The 12,536-nt window shown below is 33.4% G+C and overlaps 1 long non-coding RNA gene across 1 annotated transcript; it reads right to left on the bottom strand.

The window, feature by feature from the left end:
* Positions 1 to 2,478: 2,478 nt before the first annotated feature.
* Positions 2,479 to 5,409, bottom strand: LOC113337459. The gene is made up of 3 exons (XR_003354263.1): positions 5,276 to 5,409; positions 3,321 to 3,640; positions 2,479 to 3,242 (listed from the first exon to the last, which is right to left on the bottom strand). It is a non-coding gene; the product is annotated as an uncharacterized LOC113337459 (long non-coding RNA).
* Positions 5,410 to 12,536: the final 7,127 nt, after the last annotated feature.

Here is a 12,536-nt window from a genome sequence, read left to right as displayed (position 1 = left end):
TTCAGGGACGAAGGTGTGTATTGAACAGTGGTGGCGACCGCCTCCCCTAAAATACTGAAAATCTTCACTAATCATTGTTAAATCCTTTAATTTTTGGAAAAAGTTCCATTGTCATCCCCCTAAATAAATTGCAAATACTGTAAGGACTATTCGAAGATACTTTTTCTAAGTTTGTTAAGCTTTTTGCGAACACGTGGGGAATGGACTATCCAAAATGATTGATACACTTCGGATTAAGCACCGAAGATGCACCATAGAGACAAAGAGCAGTTGACCCACTTCCCATGGTTCTAATCCCACTGTTGAGAAGCTGATGGAGACCATGGATTTCCCCGAAGTGTATTCCACGGTCCCTAAATTCGGTGTGTCTATCAATGCTCATGGACTATTCGTCTGCACTTTTGGGTTTGACTTTTCTTAGCCTGGACACGTAATTGTGCTTGTTACATACGTGTGTCTCTTTATAGTTTATCTGTTTTAATCTTTAGTCCTTAGAAATTTGGGGATTCTGTATTGATTTTTTAATAAATTTATACAGGAAAGAATATCGAGAGATGAGAAAGAAAGTGAACAAGGAAACTAAAATAAAAGCCTCTTACCTGTGAAATTTTTCATCTTTGTTGGATTGACAAGAAAGTGATTGTATTGATCCTATTGAAGGTATTTTTTTACTTTTTATCAAAATTTGAGAGATGATGGGTCACATGACTTAATCAGTGAGGTAAGTGCATTTTGTGATGCTAGAAATATAGATGTCCTAATTTCGATTCTAATTATGTTCCATTAGTAATAGGAGTTGGAGATCGTCATCATTCGAGTACTTTTACGATTATGGAACATTATCGTGTGGATAAATTTAATGCTGCTATAGATGCGCAGTTACTAGAACTGAATAGCATGTTCAACGAAGAAACGATGGAATTACTTATCCTTAGTTCAGCTTTGGATCCTCGTTAATGGAAAAAATCATTTAGAGTTGATGATTTTGCAGATTGGTCGATAAGTTTTATCCAAAGGATTTCACGGAACAAGATAAATTACACTTGAAGATACAACTTTGACATTATGAGCATAACGTCGTCTCTTATGAAGAGTTTAAGAAATTGAGGAATATATCTAGTTTGTGTGAATGGTTGGTGAAGAATGGAAAATCGACTACATATTCTCTTATACATTGAGTGATAGAACTTGTGCTTACCCTACCAGTTTCTACCGCAATAACAGAGCGGGTTTTTTCAGCAATGAAGATTATCAAGACTAGACTTCATAGTAAAATGGGTAATGAATTCCTGGGAGACTCTTTGGTTGCATATTTAAAAAGAAATTGCTAAGAAGTTTAGCATTGATTCGATTGTTGATGATTTTCGAGATTTAAAAGAACGTTGTTTAATATTTTGATAATTATCAATTTAAATGCTTTGGTTTAATAAAAAAATTTAATGATTTGTGTAAAAGAAGATTTAGCTTCGCCCCCTTGTTTGAAAATCCTGGCTCGGTCCCTGCACCTTTTTGAATAGCTAAACCTATTCTAATGAAAAGAAAATTACCAACTTTAATATTTACATCATGCCTAGTTATATAATTTTTCAATCTTAATAAAAACTCTATAGTTTCGACACCAATCTCACCTAAAGTAGTAAAAGCCAATGTACTAAAACTATACCCATTAGTTGTACAAATATCAAGGTATTTACATCCTTTTACGCTCAACAGCTTTAAGCAAAGCATGGCCCGGCTTAAAATCTTCTACACCACCCCCGGCAAAAGGAGAAACCACCGTCACATCCAAACAAGTGTCACGACCTTCCTCCCAATTGTAGACAAGAATATCCGCTGGTCTAGAATCACCTCCATCACGAGATAAGACAAAGACGCTTCAAATTTATGGTGCCATGTAACAAATATCCGCAAGAGTGTCGCGAGCAATGTCATGTCTAAATTTGATACCAACATCATTAGCACAATGTAAGACGTGGTCTCCATATACATCCATATCCCTGTTACTACACAAGCACACACTGTTTTCTGCAAAGAGGGGAATGCCTAGCCAATAACTAAGAACTGCACAAAACTGACGTGGCCCCAACTTCTGTCCAAGCTCATTCACAAATATAGCAAGCAAGTAATATTGAGCATGATTGGTTTTATTACATTGCCAAAACACTGAGTCACGCCTTGACATATTGAAAAACGAGGGCATGTCTTTCGTCACACCTGCAAAATACTAAACTTTCAAAGAATGCATAGGATAGGGGAAGTAAGGAGATTACTAAGTTGATACGAATCAATACCACACACTTGAACAAAATGTTCAAAATCCTATTGATATGATGGACCTTTAACTGAAATATTATCTGATGTTGACACTAGTGATGTATTGCATAAGATGTTCTTCCGTAAGTGTAGGGTTTGAGAGGAAGAAGCCAAAAAAAATATATTGCATTGTATCAAACATAGAATAGATACCAAGACCACCATCTCTGATTGGCAGAGACACTAATATTTGTTGTAATGGCCCAAAACCTGGTCCATCACCAGTCACTAGTTGCCTCATATACTTATTAAGATAATTGTGGAATATTACATGTGCGTCTTTAAAATAACTAGGAGCAGTATTACGCATCGCAAAAGTAGAATTTAGAAACACATGTGCAATTCCAGGAAAGTAGCAACTTGCTTTGTGGATTTTCAAGTTTGCATACTGTCGTCATCAACTGAATGGTCTTATGTACTCTGTCAAGAACCAATTGACTGCAAAAATTAGCATTTAGACTCACAGAACCACCAAGTAATTTAACTCCTATTGAATATCTACCCATATCATAGGGAAAAATATCCTTTTGCAGACTTCTTACATCAAGAGAGGGCCAAAATAATAGTTTTTTGTATGTTAAGACGGAGACCAACAGCCTCACCTTCATTCTTAATAATATGAAAGGCCTTAGAAACCTGCATGGGTATCTCCTATAATGGTACCATCATCTAAGTACCATGCCTGCAAATCAAGTTTACATTGTTGAGAGATCTTTAAAACTAGAGGATGCAAGTTCAGTGAGAAAAGTAGAGGCCTTAAAGGGTCCCCTTGTTGTACGCCTTGGCAGAAAAAAGAGTAGAAGCACCATAATATAGTTTCGCAAGAGAAGCATAACAGAATTCAACCCATTTAGAAATACTAGGGCATTTAAGACGCACTTCCCGAAGCATGGCAGACCTTTCCACGAGGTTAAAAATATTACTGAAATCTACAAGAAGCATAGACATGGAGGTAAGACTACCTTTCTCATCCAAAATACAATTCACTGAATGTAAAATAGACTCACCTCCACATAGTACACCAACGTCAAATTTGAAATCACTTAAATAAGTGGTCATATCCTTACTAACAAGGGATGCAACAACCTTGGAATCTAGTCTTCTCGATATAGTACAAACTGTAATAGGTCTAATCCCCCCTCCAGGTTTAAGTAAAGGAGTAAGTGGTGCACTAGCTATAAACTGACCAAGCTGTGGAGGGCACTTACCATCTAAAAGAATATTTAAGCATATAAATCTTTAACATTTTTCAACCAAACAACTACAAGGAAACAACACAATCACTAAGTCACTCATTTCTAGCGTCCGTTGCGCAGCTCTAATAAATCTGCAAGGATGTCAATTGGGGTGAGATGACAGCTCAATAAAATGCATTCCCAATTCTTTAAAGATGCTCAAACATATTCATTTTATCAAGAAAAAACATATAACAAAAACGCATTACAACTTCAATGATTTACTTATATGTCCATCAAACAAACTCATTTTTTTTATCTTTATGCACGAGTTTCCTCGGTTCGGGCCCCGCCATTCAAACAAGCCTATATATTTATTATAAAATCACATTATCATACAACATACAAATTGATGTTCCAAACCATATCATGAACAAGTTGTAATTTCCCAATAATTCTTAACTTGACAATCACACTATCATATCACACAAGACATCTATAATAGGTTCACACTTGAGTTCAACAATTTATTGAATTATTTTTCGCACATTAGTTCATAAAACCAATAATATTTTCCAACAAATCATATAATCTAGATTTCATTACATGATTCAAAAATTAATATTGTCATCACAACAAGTAAACATGAGTTTACTAATCATCCATTTGGGATTTAACGCATCAATTCACAATTCATCCATTTAAGTTTCGACTCATGAGTTCATAAAACCAATTATATGTTCCCAATAAATCATTTAATCTATATTTCAACACATCTCACTAACAAATCTTGAGTTCACAGTACCAAAACCTTGGTTCGTACACCCACATATCGTTTATCAGCACGGACATCCTCCATCGATGGTCTAGAACAAAAGTTCCTATGGGGATCATACCCATTTTATCTCGGGGATCATTACCCATTTCATTCGTAGTACGAAAACCTTGGTTCGTACACCACTTATGATTTACCTGCACGGAAAACCGCCATCGATGGTCGGGAAACACAAGTTTCCATGGGGATCATTACCCATTTAACTCTCGGGGATCATTACCCGCTGTTAGCATGAACAAATATTCCATATAACGGAAAAACATGAACTCATTTCCTTTTATAAATCATTTTCACATGAAACACAAACAACCATGGCATAACAACATGAATTTATTTCAAGCATTTATACAAACAAGTTAACTGCATCCATATAACATCATATGTTTCATAGCGATACCTTTATCCGATCAACCTAAAAAATCTAGTTCACATTTCTGACACCATAATGTAAAACATATGAAAATTTCAAAGTAAACCAACGGTTAAAACAAAAATTATTGAATTTACAATTACATTATAGAAATTAGGCAGATTACATGTAATTACTAAGCAATTTATGATAAATTCATATCAACCTGAAATTGAGCAAACCCAAAGCAAAATGAAAGATATAACAAATATATACAACTTTTTTCAAGACTAAAAATCACTATAAAATCATTAAGATTTCCCAAATACAGCAAAATCACAGAAAAGAGAAACTGTCCAGATGTTCAGAAACTATCGGTCAAATTCAAAGAAACCTTCAACGGTCAATTTACGGTGGATTATTCTCAAATTTTAACTACAAATACCTAATTATATTATCTACCATTAAGAAAAGGCCGATCATCAATCAGATTCATAAAATTATACTTATAAATTTCAGAACCCTAACTAAATAAGATTAAAGAAAGATAAAATCAAAGTATACCAAAGAAAAACACATAGAGAAAGGGATTAAACATTCTACCTTTCAATTGCTACAAAATCCTGTTGATTTTTCTTTAACCTTCTTCTCCAAAAATCTCTAGCTGCATCTCTTTCTTGTTCTCCTAGCCTTATGTTTTCTAACTAATAAATTTTCTTTTCTAAACCATTTTATTTTATTTTATCTTTTCATTTTCCATTAATTTTGTTTATTATTGGTTATTGTATTTCCACCCTAACTTGTAGCCTTTCTAATTCAATCCACTCACCTAATCTAAGGCTAAGGAATAACAACATAAGACACAAGGTTAACTAATCCGGTATAATTCGATCTGAAATAGTAGCTAAAAAATACAGGGTATTACAATTTAATTCCAAGTCGGCCGTAAGTTACATTTGTTTGTCTGTTGCTAGTATCCAACCGTAACTATTTACGGTTGATAACGTTTAAGCCAAAGCCAGCCGTAATCAAACTCAAAATTAAACTTAGATTATTTTGCTCAGGATGGTACTGTTAAAATTGAAACTAATTAACCGTAAATAATTTTACGTTTACAAAATGAACCGTAATTGGATATTTATAATAGTTTTTTAAGATTTACGGTTGGTAGTTCTTCAATCACCAATCGTAACACCTTCAAAAATGGAGTTTACGCTTGATAATTGAATAACCAGCCGTAACCTCCAAAGGTGTGTTTTATTAATTGGCATGTTATGCATAATTTGATCCCTACAAGGAGTATGCTTGAGAATATAGGGGTGGTTCTTTCTTTTTACAACTGTTTTTGTTTGAGCATTGTTCGATCGAACTCAAAAGCATTGCGATCTTAAGCTTGTTTATCAAGTTTATTTGTCAAAACAGTCTTGATGTCTAGTCTACTTATAGTTAAGTCTCAGATTATGATAGAATGTGTAGTTCAGCTTTATACTCCACGACGTTCATCGATTGAAAGCGAAGAACTATTAAGGGAAAATTGTGGAACTTCATCAACAAAAGGTATGTGGAGACTTAAACTCATCTATAACTTAGAAAGTCTATGTAAAAATCCTCAAGCTCGTCAACGCTAATAGACTAATCTAGCAATGGTCAAGAGAGGAATTAGCGACTAATGACTCGATTAATTAGAGATAACCTTAATTATAATAAATTAATCTAACAACGATTTAGATATGAAACTAGTATCATTGAATTGGTCTCGAAATGATGACTAAGAGGAGTTTTGGGTTCTTCAGAGATGGAGAATGGAAGGGGTATTGTTGGATTAAGGATGTGGAGATATTTTGGTGGTGAATTAAGGAATTAGGGTTTTATAAAAGAAATTCAGAGAAGACTCAAAAGAGGGAATTGTTGTTCTATGATGATGATTGGAGTTGGGTATTAAGTAATTAAGTAAATTAGGATGGAATTGTATGTGAAATCTTATATCGGATGATGATATGTATGGTGGTGATTAAGTTCAAGATTTGAAAACATCAATTCTAAGGTTTTGGTAGAAATAAATTGGGGGAAGAGCAATTCAGTGGATGCTGGTATTGGGTAAGATTTTGATTGCTTTAATTTTGGTATTTGAAGGATTATTAATGATTTGTTGAAGTTATAAGAATGGGAATGAATTTAATGAGGTTGAATTATGTATTTGGTGGTGATGTTGTTGATCTAGTAGGAAGGTTTCTAAGTTTCATGGAGGAGTGGAACTGGTGGTGATATGAGGTTGACCAAATTTTAAATGTGAATGGAGGGTCTGGGAATTGAGATGTTATCTGGACAAGATTCATATGTTGAATTAGGGAGTGGTAATGATGTTGCTGGTAGTCTGAATTGTGTATAGGCTGTATTTGCAGTCTAGTAAGAGTGTTAGTTAAGAAGATGGTTAAAATGGATGTTATGGTGTTATTGCTGAGTTGCAACTGTTAATGGTAATGAAACTAAGATGTGCTTTAGATGAATGTTAGGAGATTACAATTGTGCAGATTTGTTGGTGGTATTGAATTGGTGGTGTTGGCTGTGAAGATGAGATTTTGGGTTGAACACATGTGATAGATGGGAAGAGACCATGTTTAGAATTGGATTGAATTCTGGTTGTTTTTAGTGAATACATGTGAAATGAGATAGAGAAATGGCAGTGATGAAAGAGATAACTGAAAGTCAGAAGTTAAAAGGAGAGGAAGAATTCTCAGATTGGTTGTGTTGAGATTGAGTTACAAAGGTGACTATTGGTGTAGGTAGAGAAATGGAATGAGTTTGAGGAGTGATATTTTGTTGGGGATTGCTTGTACCGATAATGATTGCAGTTGAGTATGTAATATTAGAAATGGTGTTACAGGGAGTTGTTTTGGGTTTAGTTGGTAGCATCTCTGATGAGTTTGAGAAGATGGATTGGTAATATCTACTAGGAATGGATTATGCCGTGAAGGGTCACCGTGGTGATGAAATGAGAACTGACTGTGAATTTGGTATTATGAGATTGAGTTATAAGAATGAAGATTAGATGAATGTTGTGGAGTGGAATCTCTCTTGTAGAAGCTTAGAGCTGCAATTGCAGGTAATTAGGTTATTTGTGTTTGTAATTTGATTATGAAGTTTTCTTTAAATAAATGTATATAGAATTGAAATGTTAAAGAAGTAGAATTGGAAATGAGATTATGGTAGGGAGGAATAGTTGCTCAGTTTGAGCTTAGTTAGTGTGTTGAGTCACCATTATGATGTAGTTCAGCTTCTGGCCTGTGGAAGGGCCTTGGTTTGTATAACCTGGATTAATCTTGTGGACTGAGTCGACTCACTGTTTTTCCTGACTTGACCTGAGTTGGACCCTTGACCCGTTTTGACTCAGTGGACCATTTGACCAGGACCTTGACTTGACTTGGACGTTAATTGTTAGTTGACCCTTGACCGTTAGTTCGACCGTTAGTTGATTTTGATGGACTTGAGCTTAGGGCAGTTTCCTTAATTAGATGTTTTGGACCTCTTGTGGTCCGAATTTGACTTTGGTTTTTTCTACAAAGTTGTAGACGTTCACAAGACTTAGTTAATGGTCTTAGAACCATTAGTTATAATTGTATGAGCAATGTATGAGCCTTTTGGATAATCTCTTAGAGTATTTGTGTGATTAACAATTAGTTATTAACAACGATCGATTCAAAGGATGAACCAGTGTATCGTGGATTTCGAGGTGCGCGTAGCTTATCATCAAAAGAGGTGGAAATTCAATTAACTCTTTTGCAACCATTGATGTTTTCTTTTTCAAATATTTATGTTTTATAAACTCATGCATTGTCTGATTATGCTTTCCATGCATTGTTTAATTTAAATTCCGATAGTTATGTTATTTCTTTTAATAGTTCCATTGCTTGGAAAGGAGTGCGTTGTTTTACTTTGAATTATGTTCCATTGTTTGGAAATGAACGGTAATAATTGGTTTGTTTTATGAATTGTTGGGAAATAAGAATTTCTTTATGTGGTGTATAAGATACACTCCTTCATTTATACTTTCATGCACATTTGGGTGCGTAATTGTCACCCAGAATATCTAGGTGTGTAATTGTCACCAATTTCGGGTGTGTACATTCACCCACAGATTATCTAGGTGTGTAATTGTCACCACTATTACGGTGTGTAAATGTCGCCATAGAAATTATGATTGGTGTGTAATTGTCATCAATCCGGTGTGTAAATGTCATCACATAAATAACGAAGGAGTTAGTTCCATATACATGTTGTAGTTCAATGAGTTGGTTTCTTTTAATATTTGGGAAAACATGTATTGTTTTCCAAATCATGCCTATGTTTGCTCAAAAGTTAAATGTTATTTCTAATGGGCACCCCTTTTAGGGATGATTTTCTTATCCATTCCCACTTTCAGTTTCATAGTCAGATCAAGATGTGCACGTGGCGGCGAAAGCTTCGAGGATTTAATTATGATAGTTAGATAACTTCTGTTATTTTTGATTTGTGCTTATATTCTATTTGCAAACCAAAACACTAATGTATATGTATCATTTGAGAGGAGTTCTTGTATTTATATATTTCTGAGCGGGGCTAGTTTTGGGTTAAGTTTTGTAGCATATTTCTTAATTGATCATTTAAGTAAATGATTTAGTTTTTAGTGCATCTTATTTAGTTAATCTCTTGGATTAGTCACCTGCTAGCTTAGGGGCGTTACAAAGTTGGTATCAGAGCTCACTATTAGATCTTAAATGGGAAAAGATAGAGATAGCCGGTGCCAGTTAGAGAACTAGATTAGTTTAGAACTGTGTTGGGTTTGTGAGATAAATCTTAATTACTAAAAGCTATCAATAATTAAAAGATTTATTTGATTGATTGATTGATTTGTTTGGTTGGTTGATTGTATATGGAATGAAGTAAAAATTGTAGGGTACACCAATAACTTTAGCAAATAAGAACTTGAGAATAATTAATCTAAAAAGGGTGAACACGTAGACAATATAATACTAAAATAATAGTGAGATTAGTATTATTGATGGAACATGTAAATCACATGGCAAATTTACTGAACATATTGATTTTGAAGAGTAAACAAATTATAATTACATAAATGTTGATAATATTTTCGGGACTTAATAATAATTGTAAGAGTAGTTAGAATAATAGTTCAACAATCAGTGTTAATAAAACAGATGTAATAGTAATAAGTTTAATAAAGTAATGTTAGCATTTATCAATTAGTATCATATTAAATTTAACTTAACTAAAATTTCAATAAGGACATATAACGATAAAAAAAAATTATGACTAAATAACTACATAAATTATTTACGCTTATCTACAAATAAGTTTTGTAAATTAACTAATTACAAATTATCTTTAATCTAACAAATGATCTAGTGGATCTCTAAAATGAAACAAATATAAATAAAATAGTAATCATAGTATTCTGATGCTTAGTGCAATATTGAAATTAAAAGAAAATCAACTTGTATATTAATAGGACACTTTACACTAATAGCAAAATCTAAAGACTATTAGGATGTATTATAATCTTATGCAGACTCAAATTTCATATTAAATTATCAACACCAATATTTAAGATATAGTATGCAAATTCAATCTGAGTAAATAAAATATTTTGCATCAATTTTATGTGAAAATAGAATTATATTTAGAAGATTAAGGCTTAGTGTACCAACTGGACTAGCAACTTAAGGATTATGGGAATAATAATAACACAGTTGATGAAAGTACTTGAGTAATTAAATTAGTAAGAAATTTATAATAGATAATATTTGGAAAAAAAATTATATATGGCATTACAACAAAGTTAAAAATATCAGATTTTATAAAATTGAAGTGAAATCGAAATTGGATTATTTATATTGGTAAAAGAAATTTATAAATAAATAATAACAGTAAGAAATAAAAATAAAATAAAGTGAATTTATTTACAAGATTTACACCGACTACGATAATATTTAGAGACTAATTAATCTTAATAAATTAATATTTAGTTAATCCAGCACTGGGAATAGTAAGGTTGGTAATTCTGATGTGTTCGGGTGATACTTGTTACGTAGGTAGGATTGTCAGGAGTCATGAACCTAGACAGGGCAACTGCATTCTTGTATCGCTAGGCATTGAAGGGAGACTTGTTTCTTTTAGTGGACTAATAGATCCCAAATTTTACTTGGAAACTTATTTATAGAATAATTTCTCTCGCAATTATAACTAGTAACTCATTGAAATGGAAATTAGTATTTTGAACCTAGAGCCACACATTTTAGTTGTAGAAGTCGTATATGTTTGTGCTTTATTTCTTATTGTTTGCGCTTAGATAGGAAATAAGATTATTCTTTAAGGTGAGAGTTTTTGAAGACCAGAAGGACATGGTTTGATTTTCGAGGACGGAAATGAATAAGGTGGGGAGAATGTAAAGACCCTCAAGCTCGTCAATGCGAATGGACTGGTCTAGCAATGTTCAAGGGAGGAATTAACGACTAATGACTCGCTTAATTAGAGATGAACCTTAATTATAATAAATTAATCTAACAACGATTTAGATACAAACTAATATCATTGAATTGGTCTCGAAAATTTATATGAAATGGACTACTCGCATGCGTCATTCGGACACCGGATAAAGATAACCCTACTGGTTCACGTGTCAAAGTGAGTGGGTGTCTCATCACCTTGGTCGGCCTTATCTTCAGATAGAAGATAACTCTCGTTTCTCTTATTATTTTTCTTCTTTCTTTCTTATTTCTCCTTCCTTCTTCGTTTTTCGTTCTTCTTTTCTACGAATTCGAGAGATCAATTGAGAGATTTATGAACAGTATAGGGTGGAACAGATTATGGCTAGCTCTTAGTGATGTTGTTTGTTCGTTGCTGATCCAGACTCGAAGGAGAAAGTGAAATAGAAGTTAGGGTTTCTGAAAAATTATTTGGAGTTCAATTAGGTGATGATTAAGAGGAGTTTTGGGTTCATCAGAGATGAAGAATGAAAGGGGTATTGTTTGATTAAGGCTATCGATATGTTTTGGTGGTGAGTTAAGGAATTATGGTTTTATAAAAAAACTCAGAGAAGATTCAAAAGAGGGAATTGTTGTTCTAGAGATGATTGGAGTTGGGTATTAGTAATTGAGTAAATTAGGCTGGAATTGTATGTGAAATCTTATCTCAAATGATGATATGGATGGTGGTGATTAAGTTCAAGATTTGAAGACATCGATTATAAGGTTTTGGTAGAAATAAATTGGGGGAAGAGCAATTCAGTGGATGGTATTGGGTAAGCTTTTGATTGCTTTAATTTTGGTATTTGAAGGATATATTATTGAATTGTTGAAGTTATAAGAATTGGAATGATTTTACTGAGGTTGAATTATATATTTGGTGTGATGTTGTTGATCTAGTATGAAGGTTGCTAAGTTTCAGGGAGGAGTGGAACTAGTGGTGATATAAGGTTGACCAGATTTTCATGTGGTCCGAATTCCACTTTGGTTTCTTCTACAAAGTTGTATACGTTCACAAGACTTAGTTAATGATCTTAGAACCATTAGTTAGAATTGTATGAGCCATGTATGAGCCTTCGGCTAATCTCTTAGAGTACTTGTGTGATTAACAAGTAGTTATTAACAACGATTGATTCAAAGGATGAACCGGTGAATTGTGGATCTCGAGGTAGGCGTGGCTTGTCATCAAAAGAGGTGGGAATTCAATTAACTCTTTTGCAATCATTGATGTTTTCTTTACAAAGATTTATGTTTTATAAACTCATGCATTGTGATTATGCTTTCCATGCATTGTTTAATTTAAATTCCGATAGTTATGTTATTTTTTTAATCTTTCTATTGCT

The sequence above is a fragment of the Papaver somniferum genome, unplaced genomic scaffold (assembly GCF_003573695.1).
Source record: "Papaver somniferum cultivar HN1 unplaced genomic scaffold, ASM357369v1 unplaced-scaffold_16, whole genome shotgun sequence".
NCBI lineage: Eukaryota > Viridiplantae > Streptophyta > Magnoliopsida > Ranunculales > Papaveraceae > Papaver > Papaver somniferum.
This window is presented reverse-complemented; position numbering and strand designations above follow the sequence as displayed.